The following is a 14,168-nucleotide window of genomic DNA, read 5'->3' on the forward strand; positions in this document are numbered from 1 at the left end:
TTTGTTTTTATTTTTCTTTTTATTTGCATTTATTATTTATTCTTATTTAAATTTTTTTTTACTTGTGGTTGATTGATCAGTTAATTGATGGTTTCATTGACTTGATTGATTGGCTTGATGGAATTTGCAACTGATTAGTTGATAGATCAGCTTATTGGTTGGCTTGATTGATTGGTTTAATTAATCAGTTGATTGACAGGCTTGATAGATTGGTTGGTTGGTTGGCTTCATTGATTAGTCTATTGATTGCCTTGATAGGCTTGTTTGATTGACTTGATTGACTGGCTGATTAGCTGACTTGATTGATGGACTCAGTTGATTAGTTGTTAGATTGGCTTGATTGATTTGTTGATTGATTTGTTGATTGGCTTCATTGATTAGTGAATTGATTGGCTTGATTAAAAGACTTGATTAGTTGATTGATTGGCTGATTGACTGGCTTGACTGATGGGCTTGATTGATTAGTTGATTGGCTCAATTGATCAGTTGATAGATTGGTTTGATTCATGAGTTAATTGATTGGCTCAATTGATTAGTTGATTTATTGGCTTGGTTGATTAGTTAATTGATTTTCTTGATTGATTTTTGATTGATTGGCTTCATTGATTAGTCAATTTATTGGCTTGATTGATTAGTTTATTAATTGGCTTGATTAGTTGATTTATTGACTTGATTGGTTGATTGATTATTTTTGTTTTTATTTTTATGTATCTATTGTTTTTTGTTTTACTAATTGATTAATTCATCGATTGATCTCAGGTCCCATGGACTGAGCTCAACCATTTGCTTGACAGGGGTGGGAGTAAGGGAGGAGCTTGTTGCCGTGAGGGGCCAGCAGGAGCATCAGGCCTTCTCCCCAGGTTAACCTTCTTGGTGGCAGTCAAGAACTGAGGCCTTCCATAGGGCACAGGCAGCCAACAGATCTGCATCTTTTCCAATTCGTGGTCCATGTACTGGCTGTCCTCCTCCTGGTCGTTGTGCAGTGTGCCACAGGCCACCTCCTGGTCCTGGCCCTCTTGTCTCAGCTTCCGCATCAGCTTGCTCAACCAGGGGGCAGCGTTAGCAGGTCACACAGGCCTGGCCAGCAGTGGTGGAGCAGGATAGGCCTGCCCTGGCAGGCAGGCTGACCTACAATCTGGCTGAGCAGGAGGCATACACACTCCAGTGAACACAGGAGCAGAAATGGACCCCAGGGCCATGAAGGGAGGTATGCAGAGGTGATTGATGGGGAAGGAGAAGAGCAGGGACCTCAGCTTGAATCCCTTCTCCCCACAGAGCCCTCAGTGGGTCCAAGCCTTCCACCCACAGCTAGTCATGAAGGCATTGGTGTTGGGGACACAGGGAAGGCAGGGCAGGGTGTGGGACAGGGCACACCTAAGGGTCAGCTCTGGTGTCATGATGCTGCTTTGCAGGGCTCAGTGGGACCACAGGCCTATGGCTCTCATGCTTGTGGCACCAGCAGGAGGGGAGTTCAGTGTGTTTTCTGAAGCTGGCTGGCTCAGGCCTAGGCCGGGCTGGGGTGCAAACCAGAGAGCTCATGTGCAATCCTGGGGACAGTGGCATCCCCACAGAGCCCACCCCTGACACTGCTCCTGGCTCACTCCACTCCCCAGGTGGCCTCTGTTGTCAGGCAAGGGCATCCTTGCTGGCCACAGGCCACCACTGCAGAGCCAGAGTTGAGACTGTGCCTGTGGCTGAGTGGAGAAGGCCAGAAACTCAAAGCAGCAGTGGCAGTGGGGGCCAGGGCACCAAATGGCCACACAGCCATCCATGTGCTAATGGGGTCACAGAGAAGATGGACCCTGGGGTCACAGAAGGCAGAATCAGCAGCAGAGATCCCGGCTCAGTCTCTCACAGATACAGTCACACACACGTTCACACGCATGCATACCCTTTGAACTCACACATATTCTCACACACCTGCTCACACAAAACCACTCAAAAGACATAAAATTAGGGGGCAGTGAGTTTATATTAAGGAAATGTGGTGGCACAGTGGTTAAGAGCTCCGCTGCTAACCAAATGCTTGGCATTTCGAATACACCAGCCACTCACTGGAACACTATGGGGCAGTTCTACTCTGTCTTATAGGGTCCCTATGAGTCAGAATCAACTCGACCACAACGGGTTCGGTTTTTCGGTTTTGAGTTTATATTAATGGGGGAGGAACAACTTGGAAAAGAAGGGTGAGAGTGGTTGGACAACTTGAAGAATGTAATCAATGTCACTGAATTGTACATGTAAAAATTGTTGAATTGGTGTTTGTTCTGCTGTACGTATTCTCAACAAGTGGGCAAAAGATATGTACGCCTCACCAAAGAAGATATACAGATGGAAAATAGGCATATGAAAAGATACTTAACATCATATGTAATTAGGCAAATTAAAACAACGATGAGTTACTGCTACACTCCTATTAGCATGGATAATATCCAAAACACAACTTGAAATGCTGGCAAGGATATGGAGCCACAGGAACTCTCATTCATTGCTGGTGGGAATGCAAAACGGTACAGCCACTTCGGAAGACAGTCTGGCAGTTTCTTGCAAAGCTAAATATAGGTTTTCCATGCTATTCAACAACTGCACTCCTAAGCATTTACTCAAATGAATTGAAAACATGTACACACAAAAACCTGGACATGAATGTTTATAGGAGCTGTATTCATAATTGCCGAAAATTGAAACCAAACAAGATGTCCTTCAATAGGGAAATTGGCCAACCCCAAATCAAAAATTTATGCTCTTATGCACTTTATTTCATTCAATTTCCATTACAATGAAATTTTTATTAGAAATGACAATAATTTTCTTCCAAATACATCTGCCTTTCTCCCTATTACACATAGAAGAGAAAGCAAAGCATCAATATTAAAACACAGATGATAAATTATTATTTCCCAAATATCATAAGTTAAAAATGCTTTGTATTGTACTGCATTTATTGGTTTGAGAGTTTGTCTCCTTGACAAGCCTTGGGGTCCTGCAAGGTAAGGATGTTCTGTATCTATTTGTACCCAGACTCTTGCAAGAGGAAGTCTGTGGCAAGCAGGAAGGAAAATATACATGGGAGAGGAGAGACCCTTCCAGTCATGAGGGGGTCAATGGTAAGGCTGGACATTCCCATGATCTAAAAGCAAGATCTTAGGGCTCTGGAGTTCTGGAGGATCACAGCTAAGGGGCTGAGGGAGGGAAAACATGCAGCAAGAAACTTGAGGGTGTGCTGTAGCCACAAGTAAGAACTAAAAGACTTTGTGTCATAAAATATATACATGGAATTAAGAAAGTAAAAGGGGATAAAGTTGACCACCATGAGCAGGATGAAGTGGGTGGCCGTTATCTCAAGGGAGATCTTGTGTGCGAGGCAAAGGTTGTGGATGTGCTGGACCCTCTGGTGGTGCCTGTGCAGGACACGCACCATATGGATGCTGGCCACAACCATGAGGATCATTAACACGACGCTGAGCAAGCTGAGTGGGATTGTAGACACTCCAGACAGGGAGGTCTTGTACTGGCAAAACATGTAATCCTCTGTCCCAGAACCACTGTTATTATCCAAAGAGACATTTATTTGAAAGGGAAAGATAGTACTGATTGCCAGATTGAAGGTCCAGCAGAAAAGGCAGGAGGAGCCAATATTCTTTGATACCCTGCCTTTGAGGACTGCCCATACCCCACTTTTAGGGCTGACTGTGACTGCCTGAAGGCAGCTCAGCAAGCAGGTGATGCACAGGGAAAGATCGCGGGACACCCTGTGGAAGTAATAGATGACTTTACAACCAGTATTTCCTAGGACATGTGACAGTCCTAAATCTTCCATTATTTGATGTGTTCGCTTAGAGAGAAGAACAAAGGAGTGGCCACAGCCAAGTTGATGAGAATGAGGTCTGTGGGCTTCAGTCTGTGCCCAGTGAGCAATAAGAAGCTGTAAATAGAGAGAAGGAAGGCATTTCCCAGAATACCAATTCCCAACTGCAACAGGAACACAAACTTCAGGACCACATCACAAGTAGTCATTTGCACCATGTCTATGGAGGTATCTAGTCTGGGGCACCCAGGTGATCTCCTGGAAAACAATAAAATTGACACTTCTATGCCTGTGTCACAGCTGTCTCAATGAACCCAGGAGTGAAAGGGATCTTGGATCTTCATCATCTGTGCTAAATGGAGATGAGAACACGAAGGCCTGGGGAAATAACGTCATACTGGAGAAACCAACAACCCCATTAAAACAACCTGCCAGTTAGTAAATATTTCTTCTAATCCTGAGCAGTCATGTGTCAGCTCCTACCCACCGAGGCTCAGGATTTCCCCCATTTCTCCAACTTTATCTAACTCCTGCTTAATTTTGAACTCAACAGTTGGTGGTCAGACTTATTTCTGATGTAATGGGAGAAACTCACAAACAAATAATTACAATTAACTTTAAATTCTTTGAATAAGGAATATTCAAACTTCTGAAGGAAGTTATATCAAGGAATATTTAAAGGTTGCCCAGAGTCCATTATATTTTCATTTAGTTGGAGAATGAAAAGGAGACTAATGGGAAGAAAACCAGTGGGACTGACATTTTAACCAAGAGTACTACGTAAGCAATGCATCAGAACATGTAAAAATTCTGCTTGTTAGGAAAATAAAAGTAATCATGTTTGGCTGAGAAGTCGAGTCTATTGGATACACATGGCTTAACATTTAGGGACTTGGTCTATAGTGTAAACACAACAATGATAATAGAATCCTCCATATCTCCTTTCTTAAAGGATTAAGCTGAAAAATGCAGATAAGTTTCCTAGCATTTAAAAAATTCCATTTTCATGCTAGGTATTTTTATTAATATCATAACCACTATTTGAGTGCAGTAGTTAGGACATATTCATCTTGCTTCCAATTAAATGGAATAATGAGGGAATAATTTTAGCCCAATCTGATTTCATATCCAAAAACATAAAGTAGGTGAACAGAAACACCATCTCCATTCTTTATAGATTCCATGAGTGGGTTGTGAAAACTGATGTGGAAGCAGGAAGTCCCTGATGTTAGGGGATCATAGAAGAGGAGCTATTTCTGCTAGAGTGTTGGAAGCTACAAGACTTTACAGCATCCTACAACATGTCAATGTTGGGGTGACTCAAGTCTCTAGATTCAACACTCTGAACCCTAGGCCTTGGCTGCACCCTCAGGACAGAGAAAACCTGCACCAGTACTGCCTGAGACCAGAGAGTAGACAGCTTCTGCAGTGCCCGAAGAAAGACAAATGTCGGGTCTTGCTCCTAGTCCAACTTCCATGTGCCACCCAAGCATCTTAGCATGTTTTGTATCCCAAAAGAGACAGTGGGACAATGATAAGACATATGGAAACAAGGCTTAGGAACATACAGAGATACACTGAGTGAAAAATAAGGGAAGAACACCGCAGACTCAAATTTTCTGAAAACTGAACCTGCAAGAAACTCAACATAATTGTCAAGGACTCAGGTAAAGAAAACCGTGAATTATAGGACAGAGCTGTAGAGTGACACGGGCTGAAGATGAGATAGAGATATCCAGAGCTATGGGTGAGAAAAAGAGTAAAGAAATCAGTATGGAAACACACACACTTGGTGGAGGTCAGAAGTCAGGGATAAGTTTGCTTCTAGTTTCTCAGTTGCCAGTTATTTTTTGAGTACCTGAGAGATGATTTATATTGTCAACTTATTTTATTAACTGCCTGAAAACCACAGTTTTCATATTTATGTAAGAGCCATGGAGATAGAATCAGAGAATTTGAATAATTTGTACAAAGTCACACAGTCTATAATGCCAGTGCTGGGTTTGACCTTATGTCAGTCTGTCAGTATGTCTCTAACATCTTTTTCTTTCTCATTTTGCAGAAAGTTAAATAAGCTGTCCCCTTCAACGACACAATTCAAACTATACACATACACACGTGATATTTAACTAGTCCATCATTTACTCCCATTCATCTACACTCTGAAGGGAATATCTGTGGGTTACCTAAAGTCTGTGAGTGTGTGTGTGTGTATGCGTGCACAAAAACTTTATCAGGATTTAGGCGCTGCATTCCCTGTTCTAAATGCTAAAGAGTACTTCATTCCTACTTCTGAGATCAAGTCTGTGAAGGCAAGCCAATGAATAGCTTCTCTCTCCATTGAGAAGTGATAACTGAGGGGGCAGGCATACTGAGAGACTCAGAGATGGGCTCGAATTCAGTGGTGACAGCTTTTCCCATGGAGCCCTTAGGATCACACAAGCACACACACGTTATTCCAGCCACAACCCATTCCCTGAGCTGCTGGATGTCAGAGTCCCTGTCATCACCTTCCACCGTCACATTCTCCATATCACAAGCCCCTTAGCCCACATTCTCCACATCACAAGCCACAGCAGCCACAGTTGGAATTAGGTCCCACATAGAGCTGAGTTTGGTCTGAGACTGGAAGGATAAGCCCTGGCTCAGCTAGCTCCAAGCTCTGATTGCTTCTGCTGGAAGACACTCCCCACCTCCCACCAGCCCAGCTCCTGGTCCTAGGCCACAGGAATACTCAAAAAGCTCACCTTTGCTGCTGTGGTCATGGGCAGGGGAATGACCATCAGGATGCACAGGAGGCATCTGGGACCACAGATATAAGAATGGAATCCCTGAGCTCATCACCCTGTCCCTGCAAATGCAGTGACACAGTCTGCAAGGGGAGTCTGGAACATTTCCAGGGAAGGAGAAAACTTGTGTCCCAGGTGCAAATCTTAAGCAGTAATTACCAGTGATTAATGAGGAGGCCTAATGAGCAATGTGAGCAGCTGGGAAGAAAACTTTTCTGGACTTGCTGGAGCTCAGGAGAACATCCAAGCCGAGTGTGGGGAAGTAAAGCTTGCTGAGTGTGGGGCAGGGACTCTCCCTGACAGTACCCCAGAGTGGCTCCTCATCTCCTCCAATGGAACTGAACTTGGATGTAATGGTTATGGTTGTGTGTCAACTGCTGGGCCATGATTCTCAGTGGTTTGGCAGTTATACAACAATGTAATTTAACAGTTATGTAATCATGTAATTTGGCTGTTAGGTAATGATGTAGTTATCCTCCATTTTGTGATATAATGTAATCACCTCCATGATGTGATCAGACAATCAGTTGGAAAGGAAGTTTCCTTGGGAGGAAGTAACCTACATATATGGACATTCCAGCAAAGCTCACTGGCTTTTGCTGGCTCTATATCCTGCATCTGGCTCATCATAATCTGACCTCTGGTTCTTGGGACATGAGCCAGTGGCTTGCCATATTGCCTGCCAATTTTGGGATTCATTGGCCTCTGCAGCCCATGAGCCAGCAACCTACCATCTGACCTGTCGATCTTGAGTTCATCAGCCCTTGCAGCTACATGAGTCAAAGAGAAGCTTCCAGTCTGATGCCTGATCCACAAACTTGGGACTTGCCAGCCTCTAAAATTGTGAGCCATTTCCTTGATATCTATATCTATATCTATATATCTATATATCTATATATATATGCTTCACTAGTTTTGCTTTTCTAGAGAACCCAGCCTGAAACACTGGATAAATTCACAGCAACCCTGCAGACTGTCCCCAGAGACTGAACACCACCACCTCCAGCCAAGGGTACGTGCCATGTCTCCAATCCCTGCAGACCTGGCTTTCCTGCCTTTCCCTCAGACCCTCCTTGCTCTTCCATCCACATACCCTCATGCAAGATCTCTAGCCCCCTCTAACCTCACAGTTATTTCAAAAAATCTTCCTCCCTCCATTATTTTGATTGGATTATATCCTCCCCCAAAAATGTGGAAGTCCTAACTCCTGTAAAAGTGAATGTGACCTTGTTTGGGGAAATAGGGCTTTTCTTTGTAAGCATTCTCAGTTAAATTAAACTAGGTCATAGGGTCATACGGTGAGTCCTAATCCTAATCCGTTTTGAAGGTTGTGTCTTACAAAAGAGGACAGACATGGAAATAAAGTCAAACACGGGGAAGACAGCATATGAGGATCCGTCTACAAGCCAAGGAACTCCAAGAAACGCCCAGTGACAGAAACTAAACAAAACAAGGAAGGATCTTCCCCCAAGAGCCCTCAGAGAGCATAGCCCTGCTGACACCCAGAATTCAGACTTCCAGCCTCCAGTACTGTGAGAAAATAAATTTCTGTTCTTTAAAGCCACCAACTTTGTGGTATTTTGTTATAATAGCACTAGGAAACTAAAACACTCCACAAGTCTGATACCATCCCAGACACTCTCTCATCTGCATCCAGCTAAACTTCCTTTTCCTCATGAAATTTTCCGAATTTTACTTTTTCATTTCAGATTTGTGCATCTTCTCTGAATTTCTCTCTCTTACTGAGGCCTCTGAGCTCGATACGTTCATCCATCCAGAGGGGAGTGGAGATATTGCAAAGCCGATTGAGCGCCGTTCCTCACACCTGAATGTGATGACCTTTGCCCCGGTACTGTTCTCACTTGCAGAGAAGGTCTCCCTATTTAGATGTGTCCACCTCTGGATTACTTCTTTTTGTTGGGTGCTGTTCAGTCGTTTTCTACCCATAGCAACCCCATGCGACAGAGTCGAACTGCCCCCATAGGGTTTTCTTGGCTGTAATCTTTATAGGAAAGATTGCTAGGTCTTTCTCCTGCAGAGCCACTGGATGGATTCAAACTTCCAACTTTTTGGTTAACAGCCGAGTGCTAAACCATTTGTGCCACGGGGACTCCTTTCTGGATTACGTACCCTTCGCAAAACACTTGGCCAACTCTGGAGATTAAGTCTTTTAGTGATGCTATTCATGTTTTCCTGGAAACCCTGGTGGTGTAGTGGTTAAGAGCTACAGCTGCTAACCCAAAGTTTGGCAGTTCAAATCCACCAGATGCTCCTTGGAAACCCTATGGGGCACTTCTACTCTGTCCTGTGGGGTTGCTATTAGTCAGAATCAACTCGAAGGCCACGGGTTGGTTGGTTGGTTTGGCTATTCATGTTTTCAGAAGCGTAGACTTCCCCAGTCCAAATTTATACATGTGAATGGCATTTGGTCTATCTAATATGTGCTGAGACCTCCAGTCTCAAACAAGAACTTGCTGCGAGGTGCAGCTTCAAAGTACAGTTTGTCTCCCCACTTGTGAAAATGCCAGATTGTCTGATTCTCATGCCCTGTGTTTATATCACTATCTAGTTTGCTTTCGTCTCAAAAACTATTGAGTATGTTTCCTAATTAATAAATACTTTACCCTGCAGATCTGCCTCCCAACTGGATTCTTATGGTCAAACCTTCATCCTAGATGAGATAAAAATTCAGTAAATACTGTGGCCTCTGTCACACCACATCAGCTGTCTACTCCCAACATCAGTCACCTCTGAAACTATCAGCTCCTCAAATACTCCAGTACAAAATCACTAACAGAACCTTCTGCTCTTTCTACTTCTGTACTCAAACCAGCTCGGTATTCGTCTTACACATTGGTACCTCGAGGTCATATCATCTCCCCATTTCTCATCTATAAGCCTCTCGTATATTCACTTTCATTCTCATTCAGGTTAGGGTTATGAAAAAAATATTTTTAAGGTATTAATTATCTTTTCGCCCAGATCTTCATACTTTCCTTTTCCTTCTCCCATTTAGAGATCCTGGCCATTCCAGGTCTAATTCCCAAGACACGTGATGGGATAAAGTAGTCCTGACTTTGATTTCAGAAATCCTAAGTATTTGGCGAATAGGAGAGACTTTCTTTATCAGTAATGTATTTGGAAAATAAACATCATGATCTACAGTCAACATTTGTAGAAAGCACAACTTTTATTTAAGTAACTCCACCCATTGCTGGCATCTAAGATTCATGCTGTATATTAATTATCTTAGCCTCCTTTTATTACTTTAAAATCCAACAACTTTTAGAAGAGAAATTCCTCAATATTATTCAGGGCATATATGAAAAGCCAACATCCAACATTATACTTAATGGAGAAAGACTGAGAGCTTTACCCTTGAGATCAGGAACAAGACAAGGGTGCCTGCTTTCACACTTCTATTAAATATTGTATTAGAAGTCTTAGCTAGAGCAGTAAGACAGGAAAAATAAATAAAAGGTATCCAGATTGGAAAAGAAGAAGTAAAATTGTCTCTATTTGTGGAAGACAGGCCCTACATATAGAAAATCCTAAAGAATCTGCAAGAAAACTTCTAGAGCTAATAGAGGAACTTACCAAAGTTGCAGGGTAAAGGTCAACAAACAAAAATCAGTTGGATTTCTACACACCAGCAATGAGAAATCTGAAAGGGAAATTAAGGAAATGATTCCATTTACAGTAACATCTAAAAGAATAAAATACCTAGGAATAAATTTAACCAGGGATGCAAAGGACTTACACAATGAAAATTATAAAGCACAGCTGAAAGAAATTAAAGAATATTTAAATAAATGGAAAGATATTCCACGTTCATGGATTGGAAGACAATACTGTTAGGACCTGAATACTACCTGTCTTAGGCTGGGTTCTCTAGAGAAACAAAACCAGTGAAGCATATATATACAGAGAGAGAGAGAGGGAGAGAGAGAGAGAGGGAGAGGGAGTGAGAGAGAGAGATTTATATCAAGGAAATGGCTCACACTGTTGTCGAGGCTGCAAAGTCCCAAGCCCATGGGCCAAGCTGAAGGCTTCTCCTGGCTCACATAGCAGCGGGGGCTGATGAACTCAAAATCAGCAGCTAAGATGGCAGGTTGCTAACTCACAGGCTGTGGAGGATGACGAATCCCAAGACAGGCAAGACGGCAGGCCGCTGGCTCACAGGTTGCTGAGGCTGGTGAATCCCAAGATTGGCAGGTAAGCTGCTAGTTCAAGTTCCAAGAACCAGAGGCCAGATGCAGGATCCAGAGTGAGAAAAAGCCAGCGAGTTTTGCCAGAAAGTCCAAATATATTGTATGCAGGGCCACACCCCCAAGGAAACTCACTTTCAACTGGTTGGCTGCTAATAGCAGATCTCATCATGGAGGTGATTACATCATTGCATAACTGCCAAATCACTGAGAATCATAGGCCAGCCACATTGACACACCTTAACCATCATAGTCCACCCCTTGTAATCTTGGCACCACTACACATCTCCCTAAACCATACACGCACAATCTCTAAATAAATACAATGATGAAGTCATACTTACACCTAACACGATACAACTAACATGCGTACAACCAAATATGCACTATCCCTGTTTACATCTTATATTTTGTAAGTGAAGGAAACAAAAATATTTGATGCAGAAACAAAAGGAAGAAATACACATAACAATTATAGTCCTCATTTCTGCAACTGGTTACATGGTCATAACTGGTATTTAGAACTACCTTCTTCGACCACCCATCCCGCATTCACTTTACCCTCAGCAAGCACCTCAGCTGGTCCTGGTTCTTTGCTTGGTGGTGTGACCCAAACCTTCATTCCTGAAGGGTCTGGGCCAGTAGTAGTCATGTCAGAATTGGGTTGCTGTAGTTTTCCATTGACTTTAATCACAGGGGATGGCAGTACTAAGAGATGTCCTAAGGGATCTCTTATGTTCCAGACATACTGTTCTTTACCTCCATTATGTAATATCAATCTGATTGCCTCTTGGTAATCAGAATCAATCACACCAGCCAATACAGTAACTCCCTTCTTTACCTGTTTATCCAGAGGCATGAGGAGCCCCAAGTGGCAGGGCGGTATTCTGAGCTTCCAGTTCAATGGAGTCAGTGTGGTGTCTCCTGGTGGGAGCACTCCTTCCTTTGGAACTAAGACCTCTGGAACCACAGAGCATCGCGTCATGGGGACAGGAAGCAAAAATTCTGCGAGTGAGTCACTAGGGGCGATAATGAGTGTACAACTCCTATTTCCACCCCTTGATTCCTGGACCCATGAATCTTAGCTATAGGAGAAACAGCACCACATATTGGGTGCTGGTTTAGAGCATATACAGCCTCCTGGAGAACACTGCCACAACCCTGCAAGGTATTGCCACCTACCTGGCACCATAAGTGTGTTTTTAAAAAGCCTTTCCATCATTCTATCAAGCCAGCTGCTTCAGGATGATGGGGAACATGGTAAGACCAGTGAATTTCATAAGCATGGGTCCATTGCCTCACTTCATTTGCTGTGAAGTGAGTCTCTTAATCCGAGACGATGCTGTGTTGGAAACCATGATATAGATAAGGCATTCTGTAAGTCAATGGATTGTAGTTTTGGCAGAAGCATTGCATGAAGGGAAGGCAAATCTGTATCCAGCGTGTTTATTCCAGTAAGAACAAAATGCTACACTTTCCATGATGGAAGCGGCCCAATGTACTCAACCTGCCACCAGGCTGCTGGCTGATCACCTCAAGGAATAGTGCCATATCAGGGACTCAGTGGTGGTCTCCGCTGCTGGCAGATTGGGGACTCAGCAGAAGCTGTAGCCAAGTCTGCTTTGGTGAGTGGAAGTGCAGGTTGATGAGCCCATGCATAACCTCCATCCCTGTCACTATGGCCACTTTGCTCATGAGCCCATTGGGAAAAGATGAGAGTGGCTGAGGAAACAGGATAACTGGTTTCCATAGAACACATCATCCTACCCACTTGATTGTTAAAACTCTCCTCTGCTGAGGTCACCCTTTGGTGACACAAATATGTTCTCTTCTCCGGCCCATTCAGAGAGGTCTATCCATATACCTCTTCCCCATACCTTCTTGTCACTAATTTTCCAATCATCTTCCTTCTAAGTCCTTGATCATCCAACCAAAACATTGGCCACAGCCCATAAATCGGTATACAATCACACATCTGGCCATTTCTCTTTCCAAGCAACGTGAACAACCAGGTGCACTTCTCGAAGTTCTGCTCATAGGGAGGATCTCCCTTCACTGCTGTCCTTCAGGGAGGTCCCAGCAAGGGGCTATATTGCTGCCACTGTCCAAATTCGAGTAGTGCATGCATATCGCACAGAATCATCTGTAAACCAGGCATGAGTTTTGTCTTCCTCAGTCAACTGATCTCCCCATGAAGCCACAGATGCAAACTAGGAGAGGGCAGATAATGTGACACAAGTGGAGACCATGCACATTTGGGCCACTTCCCCATGAAACTTACTTGGGCCTTCAAGTCCTAGTCGGGCCCAATGTCATACATACCACTTCTATTTAATGATAGAGTTCTGCTATGCATGTCTGATTTTATGGCTCTGTGGGTCAGACAACAGCCAGTTCATGATGGGCAGCTCAGGCCACATGGTGACTTGGTGGCACACGGTTAAGCATTTAGTCTCTACTAAGTAAGAAAGTTTCATTTCATGAATGAAAGTTCCATTTCATGAAATGGAACGCATAAACATCGATACCCTAAGCATTAGTGAGTTGAAATGGACTGGTATTGGCCACTTTCAATTGAACAGTCACATGGTCTAATATGCCAGGAATGACAACTTGAAGAGGAATGACGTTGCATTCATCATCAAAAAGAACATTTCAAGATCTATCCTGAAGTACAATGCTGTCAGTGATAGTATAATATCCATACGCCTACAAAGAAGACCAGTTAATATGACTATTATTCAAATTTACACAGCAACCACTAAGGCCAAAGATGAAGAAATTGAATATTTTTATCAGCTTCTGCAGTTTGAAATTGATCACACGTGCAATCAGAATGCATTGATAACTACCGGTGATTGGAATGTGAAAGTTGGAAACAAAGAAGGATTGGTAGTTGGAAAGAAAATATGGCCTTGGTGATAGAAACGATGTTGGAGATCACATCACAGAATTTTGCAAGACCAATGACGTCTTCATTGTAAATACCTTTTTTCAACAACATAAACTGCCACTATACACATGGACCTTGCCGGATGAAATATACAGGAATCAAATTGACTATATCTATGGAAAAAGATGATGGGAACCTCGATATAATCAGTCAGAACAATGCCAGGGCTGACTTCGGAACAGATCAATTGCTCATATGCAAGTTCAAGTTGAAAGTGAAGAAAAGTAGAGCAAGTCCATGAGAACCAAAGTATGACCTTAAGTATATCCCACCTGAATTTAGAGACTATCTTAAGAATAGATTTGACGCCTTGAACACTAATGACCAATGACCAGATGAGTTGTGAGATGACATCAAGGACATCATACATGAAGAAAGCAAGAGGTCATTAAAAAGATAGGAAAGAAGCA

The sequence above is a fragment of the Trichechus manatus genome, unplaced genomic scaffold (genome assembly GCF_000243295.1).
Source record: "Trichechus manatus latirostris isolate Lorelei unplaced genomic scaffold, TriManLat1.0 scaffold00176, whole genome shotgun sequence".
NCBI lineage: Eukaryota > Metazoa > Chordata > Mammalia > Sirenia > Trichechidae > Trichechus > Trichechus manatus.